Below are 21,072 nucleotides of genomic sequence, written 5' to 3'. Positions count from 1 at the left end.
CCCCCCGACCCCCCCCATGACACGGACCCACTATTTGTCCATTTGCCCATTATTGTTGCGGATTGACCCCCTGACCCCTCCTGACCACCCCCCCGACCCCCCCCATGACACGGACCCACTATTTGTCCATTTGCCCGTTAGTTGCGCGGGTCGACCAACTGACCCCACCGGACCGCACCCCCGACCCCCCCCCCCCATGACACAGACCCACTATTTGTACATTTGCAGAATACTTTTTTGGGAAAAGGTCCAAACCCCAAACGGACGTCACGGGCCCTGCTTACGTCCCTTCACGCGCCCTGTAGCGCAGAGTTCGACGCGAAAATGTCGTTCCTGTCCGTTTTTGCTCAATTTGGACCCTAGCTCTACCGAACCACCCCTACCCCCTCCTCCTCCATCGGCTGTAAGCTTGCCAGTCGTCCGTTTCGAGATCCGGCCCGTCTCGGGGTCCTGGGGACGTGGTGACATGAACCAGGTACGAAAAATAACATTGCTTTAATGGAGACGTGTCAGTGCCGTCACGCGGCCCCGTAAGGGCGCGCGGCTTCGAAACGCACGTGGTATCCCCTTGCCGACGGCCCAGCTGAGGAATCCGGCGGCCTGCCCCCCGAGAACCTTTCGTGACCCTTTTTGCCAACCCTAACCCTAGGCGTTTTGTGATTGCACTGGGAGGCACACCGAGGGCGCTGTGGGCACGGCGTACGCCGAATGCGCGCGGGCTTCGGAGACGTCGTGCCAGGGCCCTCTACTGGACCGCACGCCGAATTTCAGGCACCTAGTCCTTTTCCCGGCCTCGCGGGAGCACTGACAGTTTCCCGCTAAAACTGCGGGTTCGCGGACGGTGTCAGATCGGGTCGAAATTCGGCACCCGCGTGCTTGGGGGCCCCGCCGTACGGGCCCCCGAAGCGCAGACCCCTGGGACCTTCAGAAAAAAAATTAGCGAAACGGAGCTCGAATGGCAAACTACATGGTCTGGTGGTCTAGGCCATCAAGAGGATCATGATGAGTGATTTTGAGAACATTTGGACAACCTTGTCTTATTTTGGAGCTACGTTCTCCAGATTCGGATATGTCGATCGGGGGCCCCCCAGAGGTCATATGACACCACGCGGGGTCACGAGGAGCGCGTCCACAAACCCATTACAGGAAAATAACATTGGTTTAATGGAAAAGTATCGCGACCCCCGCGCGGTCCCCGAACGTCGCGCGGCCCCTGCCGGAGTCCGATCGGGTCAAAAATCGGCACGCTCTATGTCGGAGTTCTCCCGAGACGGACCCCCGAAGCGCGGGCCGCTGCGGCGTTCCTGAAAGAATAGATCAAAAAAAAACAACAAAAACTTGAGGCCTGAGGCCTATGGGATTTATAATGGGGGAATTTGATGTTTTCTGACGGCGGCCAAATTTTTTCTTTCGCGCCACGACGCTCGTCTTCGGATATGTCGTAGAGGGGCACTCTGTGAGCCAGGGCCCCGAATTTGGGGCACCTAGGCCCTTCCGGGGCCCTTCGGTGAGGCTGCGAAAATCCTCATTTTTTCACGTTTTTTGTATGGGACGTGAAAATTTGTCACCAGGGAGCAAGTTTTCTAGGCGTTTCAGACGACGCTGATTCACCTGGTAAAATTTCTGTGAGAAGGATTTTTGAGTTTGGACTTGTGTGTTTTTTTGTGTGAGAAAGGGTGAAAAAAAGCTCAATTTGGGGCTTCATTGCTCAGCCCAGGAAGGTCTTAGGGACTCGAATGAGGGTTCGTTGGAAAGGCGCGGACACGAACTTTACAAAGAGCCCAGAGTCGAGGGTGTGGCTTATTCATGGGCGGAGCTAGGGGCTTTTGAGTTTAAAAGCTAGTTTTGTATATCTCCGGCAGGGAAGGTCCTAGAGACTCGAGGGTGGGCGCGTTTTGAAGGGCTCGGAGAGATATGGTTTTCCACTTTTGAAAATTAATGAAAAAGGCTTGTTTTCAGGGCTCGTTTGCTCGGCCCAGGAAGGTCCTAGGGACTCGATTGAGGGTGCTTTGGAAGGGCCCGGACTAGGCCTTTCCAAAGAGCCCATGGTCGAGGGTGTGGCGAGATAGAGATAGATTTTTTTTTTTTTTGATGAAATGTTCAAAAAAGACTTTCTTGAAGATTTGCCTCAATTTCTTTTCTGTGTGAAAATTTGTAAAAAATGCTGATTTTCAGGGCTCTGTTTGTCGGCCCGAGAAGGTCGTAGACGCTCCATTTCGGATTCCTTAAAAAGCCCCTGGGGAGACCTTTCGAAGGAACCCGAGCTCCCCTTACGTCATTTTTTTGGACAAAATTTTAAAGTTTGCCGGATTTAGCTCAAACCTCTCACGCGTGACGAGGAGGTCGCGCCGTGCTCGGGAAGGCGCGTTTGGGGGCGGTGACTCGTTGTGGGGCGGAGCTACGGCCCTGACACGTGTCATCGATTCCATTCAAAAATAAATAGTGGGTTCGTGTAAGTGTTGAAATTGCGCGAATGTTACCTTGACGCGATCTGGGCGTCGTCCGCGTAGAATCCGCGTGGTCGAAATCGCCGAGGCCCTTGAGGAAAAAACTGACACGAACCCATTACGCGTCCATTGGCAGACTATTTACATGAGAGTGTCAGGCCTTTATCTCGGCACAGGAACGAGCTAGGAGGGTGGTACCCGCGCACCCGTCTCAGTCTCGGCGAGCTCTACGCGTGGTGCGAATTTGGTGATGATCCGGCAAGGTCAAAATGATCGGTCGGGAATAGACGACCGGGGTACGCCTTAAAGGAGACATATCATGCTAAATCCACTTTCTTGGCTCTTAAATGCATTTTGTTGTATATTTGCAGTGTTTATAAGTACATAAAAGTTGAAATTAGTCTCTTCAGGTGCTTTGTTGATATCTTTATATTCTGTTTTGGTCATATTTTCCAACTGGTTCTGATTTTTCTATTATCTATTACGTTTTTTGAACAATTACGTCACAGTATTTGCAGCGGAACTGCTAAATAAGGACATCGACTTCCAGCCCAACACTACGAGCAATCCGCCATTTTATATTTCTCGTTGCGATATTGTAGTCCAAGCTCAAGGATGCAGAAGTTACGAGAGCGTAAGAAATGTACTCACATCTGTGGGTAAAGTCATTTTTGTGTGCCCGAGGCACTTTAAGGATAACTACTTCACCAATCTCCGCCAGTATAAAGAAGGATTTGCCGATAGACTTCGTCTGATTGAGGGGTCAATTACTTCTTTCTTTGGAGACGACGAGCAGAGCACTTCGGTAAGCAGTTTATAACTTAAAGTAAAAAAGTAAAGTACACGGTGGTCATGGTTTAGCAGTGCTGTTTCTCACTCCGAAGGCTGCAGCCTGCGGAGATCGCTTTTGGGCATCAAGCCTGGTTTAAGTTAACTGAGCATCACATTTGCAAGTCATGAGCATATTACAACAACTTACGATTAACTAAGAATAATAGTAAACTTTATAATTGTTAATATTCTGAAATAAGACCGTCTTGATGTCGTATGCAGCCTGGATATGCGACCTCCGGAGGCTGCAGCCTCAGACCATTGCGATACCTCCATATGAAGACGTTGTTCTGCAGGTTCGTCGTCTTCATTTTCCTCTCAGTACGTTTCCGACTCTGGCGCGAACATATAAGGCTGGATGGACAAGTCTTCCGTTGTTGACATTTTGTGAATAACGAGTAAATAAAAAGTTTCTGTGCAGCTAGATAATCGTATCTCTGCTATAAAACTACAAAAATGGCCGAACGGGGTGGAGTTTAACCGAGTGTCACCTCTGCAACCTGGAGTGGGGGCAGGGTATGACATGCATTTAAAAAGACAGTACCAAAACGAGTTGCTCTCAGATGCACATCAGAAAAGGGGTAGAAAGGGGGCCTGTGGGGCTATAATAATGAGGAATTCAGACCCAAGCATTGCAGTTTCGCTTTACATAGACCACAAATAGATGATTTATATGTAAAAAGGACAGATTTAAAAGCATGATATGTCTGCTTTAACGTGTTCATCTTGGCGCGCTCTACGCGTGGTGCGAGTTTGGTGCAGATCCGCGCAACTAACGGGCAAATGGACAAATAGTGGGTACGTGTCATGGGGGGGTCGGGGGGGGCGGTCAGGAGGGGTCAGGGGGTCAATCCGCACCAATAATGGGCAAATGGACAGATAGTGGGTCCGTGTCATGGGGGGGGGGCGGGGGGGCGGTCAGGTCGGGGTCAGGGGTCAATCCGCACAAATAATGGGCAAATGGACAAATAGTGGGTCCGTGTCATGGGGGGGGGGGGGGCGGGGGGGCGGTCAGGTCGGGGTCAGGGGTCAATCCGCACAAATAATGGGCAAATGGACAAATAGTGGGTCCGTGGACGTTTGGGGGGGTCCCGGGGGGCGTGTCCGGCCGTAACGGGTAATCGGACAAATAGTGGGTCCGTGGACGGAGCAGAGTGTCCCCCTGGTGGCCGAGCGCCGAACGACGTCAGAAATCCCTAAACCCCGTGGAAAACCGAGTCGGCCATCTTTTGGGGGAGGGGCGCGAAAACTGCGCAGGCGCGACCGGCCGGCCGCGCGGGGACCCCCTGAGGCGTCCGCTCGTCCGTGAAAAACTTTGGGCGCGCGGCGCGCAGCTGACAGTTACCCCATCCCGCTCGCCTCTATTTTAGTCTACGGATGTACGCTGTCCTAACCTGGTACCCTAAGGCGAGACGGGCTCGTCCGGGATTTGAACCCGGGACCTCTCGCACCCAAAGCGAGAATCATTCCCCTAGACCAACGAGCCAAGGCGTACTACCTCGTTGCTATGCCGCTGTGAAACATGTGACCACAACATAGTCACCATGTCCTCAGGCAGTTCCTGGGGATGGGCCTGTTGGGTCCTGCTACTCTGATTAGCCACAATGAGCCAACCTGCCCTAGTGTTGGGCTGGTGTCAAAATAAGCACTTATCGATATAAGTACATGTTAATTGCTTGAAATTTGAAATGGTGTGAAAGAACTTGACTGGTCTGCATAAATCCCAGACCTGTACCCAGCTGAACACCTTTGTTATGACTTACAGGCTCTGAGCCAAACACTCATCACCCAATCCTATCAATGATTTGTTCCCAGGCTCACAGTCATTTCTGCACAGAAAAAGCCCTTTTTGCAAAACTGCTGCAGCATAGATGGAAACAAAGTACTGTGACAAGGTCTGTATTGTACAGCATTAATATTTGTTTTGTTTGGAAAAACTGGAATAGTTAAACATGTTAATTTATTCTTAACGCCATTTCAGCATCTATGGGTATATTCATGGCGAGAACTGGTTATTGGCAACGCCAGAAATGCAGGTTAGGTGAATTGGAGATGTCAAATTGCCCTTCCCTCGGTATGTGTCTGTGTATAGATCAAGGTGTGTATAGTTTTTGTACTGTGGAAGGAAACCCAATAACGCAGTGCCCAGAGTAATTCCACGTTGACTCAAGGGGAACATGTAAACTCCACACAGAATGGCCTCCTGACCCAGCCAGGGCTTGAACAGGAGACCTTCTTGCTGTGAGACAACAGTGCTCTGTTTGGGATGGCCACTGTGTTGCCCCAAACATCTTTATTAGAAGGGGCATCCCAATACTTAGTGTACGTTGTAACGTCAAGTAACATCTAAGAAACCATGTCTTTATCACATTTTCCAAGTGTTGATTTTAGATTGGGAGAAAATTCTGATGAATCATCCGTAAACTAAATTGGACACCATGCATCACTAGCCTGGTTCTATATTTAACTCTCATAGCTTCAGGCACATCAGGGTACCTACCCAGGCCCAGTAGACAGGATGCTTTGCCTTTCCTGGCCAGGAGGGAGTAGGACGAATAGCCTGGTTCATTTTTCATGTTGAGTCAATTGTGTTGCTTGAAATTAACTCATCGTTTTATTAAAACAGCAAGCCCTCTGGCAGAAAGCATAAAGGGATCGTCTAGGTGATTCTACACCTAGACCGCCTCGGAAACGGTATCTATATGGAAATCCCAAAGGCAGAGGCGCCTCTGACGTCCCTCGTTGACATTCCTCTACTGCCCGGACTGCCATACACAATGGTGTTGTGCGTTAAAGCTCCGAGAGACGAGTTTAGAGGTGGGCTCGTCCGGGATTTGAACCCGGGACCTCTCGCACCCTAAGCGAGAATCATACCCCTAGACCAACGAGCCAATCGGGCAACCCCACCGGCCCCCTGGGAAACATTTTTCCAGCACGTAGCAGCCAGCTTCCAAAAAGCCAAAGCAGTCACGCGTTAGGCGTAAGGGGAATTAGCTCAAATGGTAGAGCGCTCGCTTAGCATGCGAGAGGTAGCGGGATCGATGCCCACATTCTCCACGTGGTTGACACTTGTTGCTAAATTCTCTGATGTAACAGACCCGCGGCGTGCCCTCTCCGGGGCGGAGCTAGAAGCATTCAAATATAGAAATTGTGTGAAAAAGGCAAAAGTTTAGGGCTTTATTCCTCGGCCCAGGAATGTCCTAGAGACTCGAGTCGTGGTTCTTTGGAAAGGCCATGACGAGACCTTTCCGACGAACCCAAGTGCGAGGGCGTGACTCATTCAGGGGCTGAGCTAGGGGCATTTGAATAAAATAACTCATATTTTATATCTCCGGAAGGGAAGGTCCTAGAGACTTGAGAGTGGGGGCGTTGTGAAGGGTGCGGCGACGTGGTACGACAGGGTACGCCTTTCGTCATTTTTTTGGAACGACATTTTTTACGTCCCCGGATTTTGTTCAAACCTGCTTACGCGTGAAGAGGGGGTCGGGCCGCGCGCGGGAACGCGGGTCTCGAAGCGGTGACTGGTTGCGGAGCGGAGATACTGCACTGACACGTGTCATCGATTCCATTCAAAAAAAATAACGGGTTTGTGTACATGTCGTACGTGCGCGCAAGTGACCTCGACGCTCCCCGCGCTTCGTCCGTGTCGCGTTAACGCGGTCGAAATCAGTGAGGCTCTAATGGAAAGCAGTGACACTAACCCATTATTTGTCCATTGGCAGACTATTTACACGCACGTGTCAGGGCTCTATCTGGCCACAGGAACGAGCTAGGAGGGCGAGACCCGTGCACCCGTCTTAGTCTCGGCACGCTCGACGCGTGGTGCGAGTTTGGTGAAGATCGGAGGAGGTCGAAAATTTGGTCAAAAAAAGACCCTTACGTCATTTTTTTGGACAAAATTTTAAAGTTTGCCGGATTTAGCTCAAACCTCTCACGCGTGACGAGGAGGTCGCGCCGTGCTCGGGAAGGCGCGTTTGGGGGCGGTGACTCGTTGTGGGGCGGAGCTACGGCCCTGACACGTGTCATCGATTCCATTCAAAAATAAATAGTGGGTTCGTGTAAGTGTTGAAATTGCGCGAATGTTACCTTGACGCGATCTGGGCGTCGTCCGCGTAGAATCCGCGTGGTCGAAATCGCCGAGGCCCTTGAGGAAAAAACTGACACGAACCCATTACGCGTCCATTGGCAGACTATTTACATGAGAGTGTCAGGCCTTTATCTCGGCACAGGAACGAGCTAGGAGGGTGGTACCCGCGCACCCGTCTCAGTCTCGGCGAGCTCTACGCGTGGTGCGAATTTGGTGATGATCCGGCAAGGTCAAAATGATCGGTCGGGAATAGACGACCGGGGTACGCCTTAACGTGTTCATCTTGGCGCGCTCTACGCGTGGTGCGAGTTTGGTGCAGATCCGCGCAACTAACGGGCAAATGGACAAATAGTGGGTACGTGTCATGGGGGGGTCGGGGGGGCGGTAAGGAGGGGTCAGGGGGTCAATCCGCACCAATAATGGGCAAATGGACAGATAGTGGGTCCGTGTCATGGGGGGGGCGGGGGGGCGGTCAGGTCGGGGTCAGGGGTCAATCCGCACAAATAATGGGCAAATGGACAAATAGTGGGTCCGTGTCATGGGGGGGGGCGGGGGGGGGCGGTCAGGTCGGGGTCAGGGGTCAATCCGCACAAATAATGGGCAAATGGACAAATAGTGGGTCCGTGGACGTTTGGGGGGGTCCCGGGGGGCGTGTCCAGCCGTAACGGGTAATCGGACAAATAGTGGGTCCGTGGACGAGGCAGAGTGTCCCCCTGGTGGCCGAGCGCCGAACGACGTCAGAAATCCCTAAACCCCGTGGAAAACCGAGTCGGCCATCTTTTGGGGGAGGGGCGCGAAAACTGTGCAGGCGCGACCGGCCGGCCGCGCGGGGACCCCCTGAGGCGTCCGCTCGTCCGTGAAAAATTTTGGGTAGCTCAATCGGGGCAGCTGACAGTTACCCCATCCCGCTCGCCTCTATTTTAGTCTACGGATGTACGCTGTCCTAACCTGGTACCCTAAGGCGAGACGGGCTCGTCCGGGATTTGAACCCGGGACCTCTCGCACCCAAAGCGAGAATCATACCCCTAGACCAACGAGCCAAGGCGTACTACCTCGTTGCTATGCCGCTGTGAAACATGTGACCACAACATAGTCACCATGTCCTCAGGCAGTTCCTGGGGATGGGCCTGTTGGGTCCTGCTACTCTGATTAGCCACAATGAGCCAACCTGCCCTAGTGTTGGGCTGGTGTCAAAATAAGCACTTATCGATATAAGTACATGTTAATTGCTTGAAATTTGAAATGGTGTGAAAGAACTTGACTGGTCTGCATAAATCCCAGACCTGTACCCAGCTGAACACCTTTGTTATGACTTACAGGCTCTGAGCCAAACACTCATCACCCAATCCTATCAATGATTTGTTCCCAGGCTCACAGTCATTTCTGCACAGAAAAAGCCCTTTTTGCAAAACTGCTGCAGCATAGATGGAAACAAAGTACTGTGACAAGGTCTGTATTGTACAGCATTAATATTTGTTTTGTTTGGAAAAACTGGAATAGTTAAACATGTTAATTTATTCTTAACGCCATTTCAGCATCTATGGGTATATTCATGGCGAGAACTGGTTATTGGCAACGCCAGAAATGCAGGTTAGGTGAATTGGAGATGTCAAATTGCCCTTCCCTCGGTATGTGTCTGTGTATAGATCAAGGTGTGTATAGTTTTTGTACTGTGGAAGGAAACCCAATAACGCAGTGCCCAGAGTAATTCCACGTTGACTCAAGGGGAACATGTAAACTCCACACAGAATGGCCTCCTGACCCAGCCAGGGCTTGAACAGGAGACCTTCTTGCTGTGAGACAACAGTGCTCTGTTTGGGATGGCCACTGTGTTGCCCCAAACATCTTTATTAGAAGGGGCATCCCAATACTTAGTGTACGTTGTAACGTCAAGTAACATCTAAGAAGCCATGTCTTTATCACATTTTCCAAGTGTTGATTTTAGATTGGGAGAAAATTCTGATGAATCATCCGTAAACTAAATTGGACACCATGCATCACTAGCCTGGTTCTATATTTAACTCTCATAGCTTCAGGCACATCAGGGTACCTACCCAGGCCCAGTAGACAGGATGCTTTGCCTTTCCTGGCCAGGAGGGAGTAGGACGAATAGCCTGGTTCATTTTTCATGTTGAGTCAATTGTGTTGCTTGAAATTAACTCATCGTTCTATTAAAACAGCAAGCCCTCTGGCAGAAAGCATAAAGGGATCGTCTAGGTGATTCTACACCCAGACCGCCTCGGACACGGTATCTACATGGAAATCCCAAAGGCAGAGGCGCCTCTGACGTCCCTCTACTGCCCGGACTGCCATACACAATGGTGTTGTGCGTTAAAGCTCCGAGAGACGAGTTTAGAGGTGGGCTCGTCCGGGATTTGAACCCGGGACCTCTCGCACCCTAAGCGAGAATCATACCCCTAGACCAACGAGCCAATCGGGCAACCCCACCGGCCCCCTGGGAAACATTTTTCCAGCACGTAGCAGCCAGCTTCCAAAAAGCCAAAGCAGTCACGCGTTAGGCGTAAGGGGAATTAGCTCAAATGGTAGAGCGCTCGCTTAGCATGCGAGAGGTAGCGGGATCGATGCCCACATTCTCCACGTGGTTGACACTTGTTGCTAAATTCTCTGATGTTACAGACCCGCGGCGTGCCCTCTCTGTGGGTGCTTCTGCGGTTCACACTTGCAGAAAAGGGCTTCACTTTGGCTCCAGATTTTACATTTTGCCTCAAAAAGCCAACAGGTCCCAGTGTCGGTCCTCAGTATGGCACCTGAGCACACACATGAACGTCTTCTATAAGGATGTTACTTCACAAAGCAACATGGAGCTTTACATTCCAAGAGCGTTTTGTTGCCATTAATAATTGGAATCACTTTCTTTCTATGTTCATTTGTCTTCCTGTCATTTCTGGTAAGGTATTTTTATTGCATTTCATTATCAGATTGTACATGTGAGCTGTGTGTTTCCTTTGGCCTGTACACATGAGCTGTGTGTTTTCTTTAGCCAAAACGTCGATGGATTTTTCATTTATCCTAAGGTTTCGTACATGTTTAATTTGTTTCCTTGTAATGTGCTTGTGGTTGCTGAAATTTGGCACATTGTGTCTTGTTGGCCCACCGTCAGGGTGAACAGAAAACAGTGCTCAATGTTGCTTGAATTAACTCCTTTTTCGTCTACAGCCTGAGTGCTCTGGTAAAAAGGCTTAAAGGGCGGGGGATTGTTTTGGGGGTAACAAACACTGTTCCCGGGGTAACAAACACTGTTCCCTTGGACACGGTTCTGCTGGGAAACCACAAAACATCCAATAGGTCCCACCGAGATTTGAACTCGGATCGCTGGATTCAGAGTCCAGAGAGCTAACCATTACACCATGGAACCACAGTTTGCGTTTGCACCTGACTCCCTGGGTCACGGAGAAAAGGACACTCGGACAGGGTCTGTCAGGTAAGCCGCAGTGAGTCGGCTAAACAAAACCTTAAGAATTGCCCCTGATTGCCGAAACCCGGGATCAAACCAGGGACCTTTAGATCTTCAGTCTAACGCTCTCCCAACTGAGCTATTTCGGCCCGAACGGCTTATGTGGCAGAAATGTCCATGAGAAATCACACCATTAAAGCGGTCAGCCAGAGGAGGTAGAATAAAACACTTGGCCCGTACGGGGATCGAACCCGCGACCTTGGCGTTATTAGCACCACGCTCTAACCAACTGAGCTAACCGGCCACGCGTTTACATGTGGACCTGCGCATGTCTCTGACAAGACTGACATGAATGTTTCATAGTGTAGCAGCAACAAGAAGCAAAGCGAGAGACGGGCTCGTCCTGGATTTGAACCCGGGACCTCTCGCACCCAAAGCGAGAATCATACCCCTAGACCAACGAGCCAAGGCGTACTACCTCGTTGCTATGCCGCTGTGAAACATGTGACCACAACATAGTCACCATGTCCTCAGGCAGTTCCTGGGGATGGGCCTGTTGGGTCCTGCTACTCTGATTAGCCACAATGAGCCAACCTGCCCTAGTGTTGGGCTGGTGTCAAAATAAGCACTTATCGATATAAGTACATGTTAATTGCTTGAAATTTGAAATGGTGTGAAAGAACTTGACTGGTCTGCATAAATCCCAGACCTGTACCCAGCTGAACACCTTTGTTATGACTTACAGGCTCTGAGCCAAACACTCATCACCCAATCCTATCAATGATTTGTTCCCAGGCTCACAGTCATTTCTGCACAGAAAAAGCCCTTTTTGCAAAACTGCTGCAGCATAGATGGAAACAAAGTACTGTGACAAGGTCTGTATTGTACAGCATTAATATTTGTTTTGTTTGGAAAAACTGGAATAGTTAAACATGTTAATTTATTCTTAACGCCATTTCAGCATCTATGGGTATATTCATGGCGAGAACTGGTTATTGGCAACGCCAGAAATGCAGGTTAGGTGAATTGGAGATGTCAAATTGCCCTTCCCGCGGTATGTGTCTGTGTATAGATCAAGGTGTGTATAGTTTTTGTACTGTGGAAGGAAACCCAATAACGCAGTGCCCAGAGTAATTCCACGTTGACTCAAGGGGAACATGTAAACTCCACACAGAATGGCCTCCTGACCCAGCCAGGGCTTGAACAGGAGACCTTCTTGCTGTGAGACAACAGTGCTCTGTTTGGGATGGCCACTGTGTTGCCCCAAACATCTTTATTAGAAGGGGCATCCCAATACTTAGTGTACGTTGTAACGTCAAGTAACATCTAAGAAGCCATGTCTTTATCACATTTTCCAAGTGTTGATTTTAGATTGGGAGAAAATTCTGATGAATCATCCGTAAACTAAATTGGACACCATGCATCACTAGCCTGGTTCTATATTTAACTCTCATAGCTTCAGGCACATCAGGGTACCTACCCAGGCCCAGTAGACAGGATGCTTTGCCTTTCCTGGCCAGGAGGGAGTAGGACGAATAGCCTGGTTCATTTTTCATGTTGAGTCAATTGTGTTGCTTGAAATTAACTCATCGTTCTATTAAAACAGCAAGCCCTCTGGCAGAAAGCATAAAGGGATCGTCTAGGTGATTCTACACCCAGACCGCCTCGGACACGGTATCTACATGGAAATCCCAAAGGCAGAGGCGCCTCTGACGTCCCTCTACTGCCCGGACTGCCATACACAATGGTGTTGTGCGTTAAAGCTCCGAGAGACGAGTTTAGAGGTGGGCTCGTCCAGGATTTGAACCCGGGACCTCTCGCACCCTAAGCGAGAATCATACCCCTAGACCAACGAGCCAATCGGGCAACCCCACCGGCCCCCTGGGAAACATTTTTCCAGCACGTAGCAGCCAGCTTCCAAAAAGCCAAAGCAGTCACGCGTTAGGCGTAAGGGGAATTAGCTCAAATGGTAGAGCGCTCGCTTAGCATGCGAGAGGTAGCGGGATCGATGCCCACATTCTCCACGTGGTTGACACTTGTTGCTAAATTCTCTGATGTTACAGACCCGCGGCGTGCCCTCTCTGTGGGTGCTTCTGCGGTTCACACTTGCAGAAAAGGGCTTCACTTTGGCTCCAGATTTTACATTTTGCCTCAAAAAGCCAACAGGTCCCAGTGTCGGTCCTCAGTATGGCACCTGAGCACACACATGAACGTCTTCTATAAGGATGTTACTTCACAAAGCAACATGGAGCTTTACATTCCAAGAGCGTTTTGTTGCCATTAAAAATTGGAATCACTTTCTTTCTATGTTCATTTGTCTTCCTGTCATTTCTGGTAAGGTATTTTTATTGCATTTCATTATCAGATTGTACATGTGAGCTGTGTGTTTCCTTTGGCCTGTACACATGAGCTGTGTGTTTTCTTTAGCCAAAACGTCGATGGATTTTTCATTTATCCTAAGGTTTCGTACATGTTTAATTTGTTTCCTTGTAATGTGCTTGTGGTTGCTGAAATTTGGCACATTGTGTCTTGTTGGCCCACCGTCAGGGTGAACAGAAAACAGTGCTCAATGTTGCTTGAATTAACTCCTTTTTCGTCTACAGCCTGAGTGCTCTGGTAAAAAGGCTTAAAGGGCGGGGGATTGTTTTGGGGGTAACAAACACTGTTCCCGGGGTAACAAACACTGTTCCCTTGGACACGGTTCTGCTGGGAAACCACAAAACATCCAATAGGTCCCACCGAGATTTGAACTCGGATCGCTGGATTCAGAGTCCAGAGAGCTACCCATTACACCATGGAACCACGGTTTGCGTTTGCACCTGACTCCCTGGGTCACGGAGAAAAGGACACTCGGACAGGGTCTGTCAGGTAAGCCGCAGTGAGTCGGCTAAACAAAACCTTAAGAATTGCCCCTGATTGCCGAAACCCGGGATCGAACCAGGGACCTTTAGATCTTCAGTCTAACGCTCTCCCAACTGAGCTATTTCGGCCCGAACGGCTTATGTGGCAGAAATGTCCATGAGAAATCACACCATTAAAGCGGTCAGCCAGAGGAGGTAGAATAAAACACTTGGCCCGTACGGGGATCGAACCCGCGACCTTGGCGTTATTAGCACCACGCTCTAACCAACTGAGCTAACCGGCCACGCGTTTACATGTGGACCTGCGCATGTCTCTGACAAGACTGACATGAATGTTTCATAGTGTAGCAGCAACAAGAAGAAAAGCGAGAGACGGGCTCGTCCTGGATTTGAACCCGGGACCTCTCGCACCCAAAGGGAGAATCATACCCCTAGACCAACTAGCCAAGGCGTACTACCTCGTTGCTATGCCGCTGTGAAACATGTGACCACAACATAGTCACCATGTCCTCAGGCAGTTCCTGGGGATGGGCCTGTTGGGTCCTGCTACTCTGATTAGCCACAATGAGCCAACCTGCCCTAGTGTTGGGCTGGTGTCAAAATAAGCACTTATCGATATAAGTACATGTTAATTGCTTGAAATTTGAAATGGTGTGAAAGAACTTGACTGGTCTGCATAAATCCCAGACCTGTACCCAGCTGAACACCTTTGTTATGACTTACAGGCTCTGAGCCAAACACTCATCACCCAATCCTATCAATGATTTGTTCCCAGGCTCACAGTCATTTCTGCACAGAAAAAGCCCTTTTTGCAAAACTGCTGCAGCATAGATGGAAACAAAGTACTGTGACAAGGTCTGTATTGTACAGCATTAATATTTGTTTTGTTTGGAAAAACTGGAATAGTTAAACATGTTAATTTATTCTTAACGCCATTTCAGCATCTATGGGTATATTCATGGCGAGAACTGGTTATTGGCAACGCCAGAAATGCAGGTTAGGTGAATTGGAGATGTCAAATTGCCCTTCCCTCGGTATGTGTCTGTGTATAGATCAAGGTGTGTATAGTTTTTGTACTGTGGAAGGAAACCCAATAACGCAGTGCCCAGAGTAATTCCACGTTGACTCAAGGGGAACATGTAAACTCCACACAGAATGGCCTCCTGACCCAGCCAGGGCTTGAACAGGAGACCTTCTTGCTGTGAGACAACAGTGCTCTGTTTGGGATGGCCACTGTGTTGCCCCAAACATCTTTATTAGAAGGGGCATCCCAATACTTAGTGTACGTTGTAACGTCAAGTAACATCTAAGAAGCCATGTCTTTATCACATTTTCCAAGTGTTGATTTTAGATTGGGAGAAAATTCTGATGAATCATCCGTAAACTAAATTGGACACCATGCATCACTAGCCTGGTTCTATATTTAACTCTCATAGCTTCAGGCACATCAGGGTACCTACCCAGGCCCAGTAGACAGGATGCTTTGCCTTTCCTGGCCAGGAGGGAGTAGGACGAATAGCCTGGTTCATTTTTCATGTTGAGTCAATTGTGTTGCTTGAAATTAACTCATCGTTTTATTAAAACAGCAAGCCCTCTGGCAGAAAGCATAAAGGGATCGTCTAGGTGATTCTACACCTAGACCGCCTCGGAAACGGTATCTATATGGAAATCCCAAAGGCAGAGGCGCCTCTGACGTCCCTCGTTGACATTCCTCTACTGCCCGGACTGCCATACACAATGGTGTTGTGCGTTAAAGCTCCGAGAGACGAGTTTAGAGGTGGGCTCGTCCGGGATTTGAACCCGGGACCTCTCGCACCCTAAGCGAGAATCATACCCCTAGACCAACGAGCCAATCGGGCAACCCCACCGGCCCCCTGGGAAACATTTTTCCAGCACGTAGCAGCCAGCTTCCAAAAAGCCAAAGCAGTCACGCGTTAGGCGTAAGGGGAATTAGCTCAAATGGTAGAGCGCTCGCTTAGCATGCGAGAGGTAGCGGGATCGATGCCCACATTCTCCACGTGGTTGACACTTGTTGCTAAATTCTCTGATGTAACAGACCCGCGGCGTGCCCTCTCCGGGGCGGAGCTAGAAGCATTCAAATATAGAAATTGTGTGAAAAAGGCAAAAGTTTAGGGCTTTATTCCTCGGCCCAGGAATGTCCTAGAGACTCGAGTCGTGGTTCTTTGGAAAGGCCATGACGAGACCTTTCCGACGAACCCAAGTGCGAGGGCGTGACTCATTCAGGGGCGGAGCTAGGGGCATTTGAATAAAATAACTCATATTTTATATCTCCGGAAGGGAAGGTCCTAGAGACTTGAGAGTGGGGGCGTTGTGAAGGGTGCGGCGACGTGGTACGACAGGGTACGCCTTTCGTCATTTTTTTGGAACGACATTTTTTACGTCCCCGGATTTTGTTCAAACCTGCTTACGCGTGAAGAGGGGGTCGGGCCGCGCGCGGGAACGCGGGTCTCGAAGCGGTGACTGGTTGCGGAGCGGAGATACTGCACTGACACGTGTCATCGATTCCATTCAAAAAAAATAACGGGTTCGTGTACATGTCGTACGTGCGCGCAAGTGACCTCGACGCTCCCCGCGCTTCGTCCGTGTCGCGTTAACGCGGTCGAAATCAGTGAGGCTCTAATGGAAAGCAGTGACACTAACCCATTATTTGTCCATTGGCAGACTATTTACACGCACGTGTCAGGGCTCTATCTGGCCACAGGAACGAGCTAGGAGGGCGAGACCCGTGCACCCGTCTTAGTCTCGGCACGCTCGACGCGTGGTGCGAGTTTGGTGAAGATCGGAGGAGGTCGAAAATTTGGTCAAAAAAAGACCCTTACGTCATTTTTTTGGACAAAATTTTAAAGTTTGCCGGATTTAGCTCAAACCTCTCACGCGTGACGAGGAGGTCGCGCCGTGCTCGGGAAGGCGTGTTTGGGGGCGGTGACTCGTTGTGGGGCGGAGCTACGGCCCTGACACGTGTCATCGATTCCATTCAAAAATAAATAGTGGGTTCGTGTAAGTGTTGAAATTGCGCGAATGTTACCTTGACGCGATCTGGGCGTCGTCCGCGTAGAATCCGCGTGGTCGAAATCGCCGAGGCCCTTGAGGAAAAAACTGACACGAACCCATTACGCGTCCATTGGCAGACTATTTACATGAGAGTGTCAGGCCTTTATCTCGGCACAGGAACGAGCTAGGAGGGTGGTACCCGCGCACCCGTCTCAGTCTCGGCGAGCTCTACGCGTGGTGCGAATTTGGTGATGATCCGGCAAGGTCAAAATGATCGGTCGGGAATAGACGACCGGGGTACGCCTTAACGTGTTCATCTTGGCGCGCTCTACGCGTGGTGCGAGTTTGGTGCAGATCCGCGCAACTAACGGGCAAATGGACAAATAGTGGGTACGTGTCATGGGGGGGTCGGGGGGGGCGGTAAGGAGGGGTCAGGGGGTCAATCCGCACCAATAATGGGCAAATGGACAGATAGTGGGTCCGTGTCATGGGGGGGGCGGGGGGGCGGTCAGGTCGGGGTCAGGGGTCAATCCGCACAAATAATGGGCAAATGGACAAATAGTGGGTCCGTGTCATGGGGGGGGGCGGGGGGGCGGTCAGGTCGGGGTCAGGGGTCAATCCGCACAAATAATGGACAAATGGACAAATAGTGGGTCCGTGGACGTTTGGGGGGGTCCCGGGGGGCGTGTCCAGCCGTAACGGGTAATCGGACAAATAGTGGGTCCGTGGACGAGGCAGAGTGTCCCCCTGGTGGCCGAGCGCCGAACGACGTCAGAAATCCCTAAACCCCGTGGAAAACCGAGTCGGCCATCTTTTGGGGGAGGGGCGCGAAAACTGTGCAGGCGCGACCGGCCGGCCGCGCGGGGACCCCCTGAGGCGTCCGCTCGTCCGTGAAAAATTTTGGGTAGCTCAATCGGGGCAGCTGACAGTTACCCCATCCCGCTCGCCTCTATTTTAGTCTACGGATGTACGCTGTCCTAACCTGGTACCCTAAGGCGAGACGGGCTCGTCCGGGATTTGAACCCGGGACCTCTCGCACCCAAAGCGAGAATCATACCCCTAGACCAACGAGCCAAGGCGTACTACCTCGTTGCTATGCCGCTGTGAAACATGTGACCACAACATAGTCACCATGTCCTCAGGCAGTTCCTGGGGATGGGCCTGTTGGGTCCTGCTACTCTGATTAGCCACAATGAGCCAACCTGCCCTAGTGTTGGGCTGGTGTCAAAATAAGCACTTATCGATATAAGTACATGTTAATTGCTTGAAATTTGAAATGGTGTGAAAGAACTTGACTGGTCTGCATAAATCCCAGACCTGTACCCAGCTGAACACCTTTGTTATGACTTACAGGCTCTGAGCCAAACACTCATCACCCAATCCTATCAATGATTTGTTCCCAGGCTCACAGTCATTTCTGCACAGAAAAAGCCCTTTTTGCAAAACTGCTGCAGCATAGATGGAAACAAAGTACTGTGACAAGGTCTGTATTGTACAGCATTAATATTTGTTTTGTTTGGAAAAACTGGAATAGTTAAACATGTTAATTTATTCTTAACGCCATTTCAGCATCTATGGGTATATTCATGGCGAGAACTGGTTATTGGCAACGCCAGAAATGCAGGTTAGGTGAATTGGAGATGTCAAATTGCCCTTCCCGCGGTATGTGTCTGTGTATAGATCAAGGTGTGTATAGTTTTTGTACTGTGGAAGGAAACCCAATAACGCAGTGCCCAGAGTAATTCCACGTTGACTCAAGGGGAACATGTAAACTCCACACAGAATGGCCTCCTGACCCAGCCAGGGCTTGAACAGGAGACCTTCTTGCTGTGAGACAACAGTGCTCTGTTTGGGATGGCCACTGTGTTGCCCCAAACATCTTTATTAGTATGGGGCATCCCAATACTTAGTGTACGTTGTAACGTCAAGTAACATCTAAGAAGCCATGTCTTTATCACATTTTCCAAGTGTTGATTTTAGATTGGGAGAAAATTCTGATGAATCATCCGTAAACTAAATTGGACACCATGCATCACTAGCCTGGTTCTATATTTAACTCTCATAGCTTCAGGCACATCAGGGTACCTACCCAGGCCCAGTAGACAGGATGCTTTGCCTTTCCTGGCCAGGAGGGAGTAGGACGAATAGCCTGGTTCATTTTTCATGTTGAGTCAATTGTGTTGCTTGAAATTAACTCATCGTTCTATTAAAACAGCAAGCCCTCTGGCAGAAAGCATAAAGGGATCGTCTAGGTGATTCTACACCCAGACCGCCTCGGACACGGTATCTACATGGAAATCCCAAAGGCAGAGGCGCCTCTGACGTCCCTCTACTGCCCGGACTGCCATACACAATGGTGTTGTGCGTTAAAGCTCCGAGAGACGAGTTTAGAGGTGGGCTCGTCCAGGATTTGAACCCGGGACCTCTCGCACCCTAAGCGAGAATCATACCCCTAGACCAACGAGCCAATCGGGCAACCCCACCGGCCCCCTGGGAAACATTTTTCCAGCACGTAGCAGCCAGCTTCCAAAAAGCCAAAGCAGTCACGCGTTAGGCGTAAGGGGAATTAGCTCAAATGGTAGAGCGCTCGCTTAGCATGCGAGAGGTAGCGGGATCGATGCCCACATTCTCCACGTGGTTGACACTTGTTGCTAAATTCTCTGATGTTACAGACCCGCGGCGTGCCCTCTCTGTGGGTGCTTCTGCGGTTCACACTTGCAGAAAAGGGCTTCACTTTGGCTCCAGATTTTACATTTTGCCTCAAAAAGCCAACAGGTCCCAGTGTCGGTCCTCAGTATGGCACCTGAGCACACACATGAACGTCTTCTATAAGGATGTTACTTCACAAAGCAACATGGAGCTTTACATTCCAAGAGCGTTTTGTTGCCATTAAAAATTGGAATCACTTTCTTTCTATGTTCATTTGTCTTCCTGTCATTTCTGGTAAGGTATTTTTATTGCATTTCATTATCAGATTGTACATGTGAGCTGTGTGTTTCCTTTGGCCTGTACACATGAGCTGTGTGTTTTCTTTAGCCAAAACGTCGATGGATTTTTCATTTATCCTAAGGTTTCGTACATGTTTAATTTGTTTCCTTGTAATGTGCTTGTGGTTGCTGAAATTTGGCACATTGTGTCTTGTTGGCCCACCGTCAGGGTGAACAGAAAACAGTGCTCAATGTTGCTTGAATTAACTCCTTTTTCGTCTACAGCCTGAGTGCTCTGGTAAAAAGGCTTAAAGGGCGGGGGATTGTTTTGGGGGTAACAAACACTGTTCCCGGGGTAACAAACACTGTTCCCTTGGACACGGTTCTGCTGGGAAACCACAAAACATCCAATAGGTCCCACCGAGATTTGAACTCGGATCGCTGGATTCAGAGTCCAGAGAGCTACCCATTACACCATGGAACCACGGTTTGCGTTTGCACCTGACTCCCTGGGTCACGGAGAAAAGGACACTCGGACAGGGTCTGTCAGGTAAGCCGCAGTGAGTCGGCTAAACAAAACCTTAAGAATTGCCCCTGATTGCCGAAACCCGGGATCGAACCAGGGACCTTTAGATCTTCAGTCTAACGCTCTCCCAACTGAGCTATTTCGGCCCGAACGGCTTATCTGGCAGAAATGTCCATGAGAAATCACACCATTAAAGCGGTCAGCCAGAGGAGGTAGAATAAAACACTTGGCCCGTACGGGGATCGAACCCGCGACCTTGGCGTTATTAGCACCACGCTCTAACCAACTGAGCTAACCGGCCACGCGTTTACATGTGGACCTGCGCATGTCTCTGACAAGACTGACATGAATGTTTCATAGTGTAGCAGCAACAAGAAGCAAAGCGAGAGACGGGCTCGTCCTGGATTTGAACCCGGGACCTCTCGCACCCAAAGCGAGAATCATACCCCTAGACCAACTAGCCAAGGCGTACTACCTCGTTGCTATGCCGCTGTGAAACATGTGACCACAACATAGTCACCATGTCCTCAGGCAGTTCCTGGGGATGGGCCTGTTGGGTCCTGCTACTCTGATTAGCCACAATGAGCCAACCTGCCCTAGTGTTGGGCTGGTGTCAAAATAAGCACTTATCGATATAAGTACATGTTAATTGCTTGAAATTTGAAATGGTGTGAAAGAACTTGACTGGTCTGCATAAATCCCAGACCTGTACCCAGCTGAACACCTTTGTTATGACTTACAGGCTCTGAGCCAAACACTCATCACCCAATCCTATCAATGATTTGTTCCCAGGCTCACAGTCATTTCTGCACAGAAAAAGCCCTTTTTGCAAAACTGCTGCAGCATAGATGGAAACAAAGTACTGTGACAAGGTCTGTATTGTACAGCATTAATATTTGTTTTGTTTGGAAAAACTGGAATAGTTAAACATGTTAATTTATTCTTAACGCCATTTCAGCATCTATG

The 21,072-nt window shown here is 49.8% G+C and overlaps 18 non-coding genes across 18 annotated transcripts; all 18 read right to left on the bottom strand.

The window, feature by feature from the left end:
• Positions 1-4,692: 4,692 nt before the first annotated feature.
• Positions 4,693-4,764, bottom strand: trnap-ugg (transfer RNA proline (anticodon UGG)). Its single transcript has one exon. It is a non-coding gene; the product is annotated as a tRNA-Pro (tRNA).
• Positions 4,765-6,097: 1,333 nt separating this feature from the next.
• Positions 6,098-6,169, bottom strand: trnap-agg (transfer RNA proline (anticodon AGG)). Its single transcript has one exon. It is a non-coding gene; the product is annotated as a tRNA-Pro (tRNA).
• A 2,164-nt stretch (positions 6,170-8,333) lies between these two features.
• Positions 8,334-8,405, bottom strand: trnap-ugg (transfer RNA proline (anticodon UGG)). Its single transcript has one exon. It is a non-coding gene; the product is annotated as a tRNA-Pro (tRNA).
• Positions 8,406-9,725: 1,320 nt separating this feature from the next.
• Positions 9,726-9,797, bottom strand: trnap-agg (transfer RNA proline (anticodon AGG)). The gene has a single exon. It is a non-coding gene; the product is annotated as a tRNA-Pro (tRNA).
• An 872-nt stretch (positions 9,798-10,669) lies between these two features.
• On the bottom strand, positions 10,670-10,741 carry trnaq-cug (transfer RNA glutamine (anticodon CUG)). The gene has a single exon. It is a non-coding gene; the product is annotated as a tRNA-Gln (tRNA).
• Positions 10,742-10,856: 115 nt separating this feature from the next.
• Positions 10,857-10,929, bottom strand: trnaf-gaa (transfer RNA phenylalanine (anticodon GAA)). Its single transcript has one exon. It is a non-coding gene; the product is annotated as a tRNA-Phe (tRNA).
• An 81-nt stretch (positions 10,930-11,010) lies between these two features.
• Positions 11,011-11,084, bottom strand: trnai-aau (transfer RNA isoleucine (anticodon AAU)). The gene has a single exon. It is a non-coding gene; the product is annotated as a tRNA-Ile (tRNA).
• A 90-nt stretch (positions 11,085-11,174) lies between these two features.
• On the bottom strand, positions 11,175-11,246 carry trnap-ugg (transfer RNA proline (anticodon UGG)). The gene has a single exon. It is a non-coding gene; the product is annotated as a tRNA-Pro (tRNA).
• Positions 11,247-12,566: 1,320 nt separating this feature from the next.
• On the bottom strand, positions 12,567-12,638 carry trnap-agg (transfer RNA proline (anticodon AGG)). Its single transcript has one exon. It is a non-coding gene; the product is annotated as a tRNA-Pro (tRNA).
• An 872-nt stretch (positions 12,639-13,510) lies between these two features.
• trnaq-cug (transfer RNA glutamine (anticodon CUG)) lies at positions 13,511-13,582 on the bottom strand. The gene has a single exon. It is a non-coding gene; the product is annotated as a tRNA-Gln (tRNA).
• A 115-nt stretch (positions 13,583-13,697) lies between these two features.
• trnaf-gaa (transfer RNA phenylalanine (anticodon GAA)) lies at positions 13,698-13,770 on the bottom strand. The gene has a single exon. It is a non-coding gene; the product is annotated as a tRNA-Phe (tRNA).
• An 81-nt stretch (positions 13,771-13,851) lies between these two features.
• On the bottom strand, positions 13,852-13,925 carry trnai-aau (transfer RNA isoleucine (anticodon AAU)). The gene has a single exon. It is a non-coding gene; the product is annotated as a tRNA-Ile (tRNA).
• Positions 13,926-15,420: 1,495 nt separating this feature from the next.
• On the bottom strand, positions 15,421-15,492 carry trnap-agg (transfer RNA proline (anticodon AGG)). Its single transcript has one exon. It is a non-coding gene; the product is annotated as a tRNA-Pro (tRNA).
• Positions 15,493-17,655: 2,163 nt separating this feature from the next.
• Positions 17,656-17,727, bottom strand: trnap-ugg (transfer RNA proline (anticodon UGG)). Its single transcript has one exon. It is a non-coding gene; the product is annotated as a tRNA-Pro (tRNA).
• Positions 17,728-19,048: 1,321 nt separating this feature from the next.
• Positions 19,049-19,120, bottom strand: trnap-agg (transfer RNA proline (anticodon AGG)). The gene has a single exon. It is a non-coding gene; the product is annotated as a tRNA-Pro (tRNA).
• Positions 19,121-19,992: 872 nt separating this feature from the next.
• On the bottom strand, positions 19,993-20,064 carry trnaq-cug (transfer RNA glutamine (anticodon CUG)). The gene has a single exon. It is a non-coding gene; the product is annotated as a tRNA-Gln (tRNA).
• A 115-nt stretch (positions 20,065-20,179) lies between these two features.
• trnaf-gaa (transfer RNA phenylalanine (anticodon GAA)) lies at positions 20,180-20,252 on the bottom strand. The gene has a single exon. It is a non-coding gene; the product is annotated as a tRNA-Phe (tRNA).
• An 81-nt stretch (positions 20,253-20,333) lies between these two features.
• trnai-aau (transfer RNA isoleucine (anticodon AAU)) lies at positions 20,334-20,407 on the bottom strand. The gene has a single exon. It is a non-coding gene; the product is annotated as a tRNA-Ile (tRNA).
• Positions 20,408-21,072: the final 665 nt, after the last annotated feature.

The sequence above is a fragment of the Paramisgurnus dabryanus genome, chromosome 19 (genome assembly GCF_030506205.2).
Source record: "Paramisgurnus dabryanus chromosome 19, PD_genome_1.1, whole genome shotgun sequence".
NCBI classification, from domain to species: domain Eukaryota; kingdom Metazoa; phylum Chordata; class Actinopteri; order Cypriniformes; family Cobitidae; genus Paramisgurnus; species Paramisgurnus dabryanus.
Note: the sequence above shows the minus strand (reverse complement) of the source record. Positions and strands in the feature narration are given on the sequence as shown.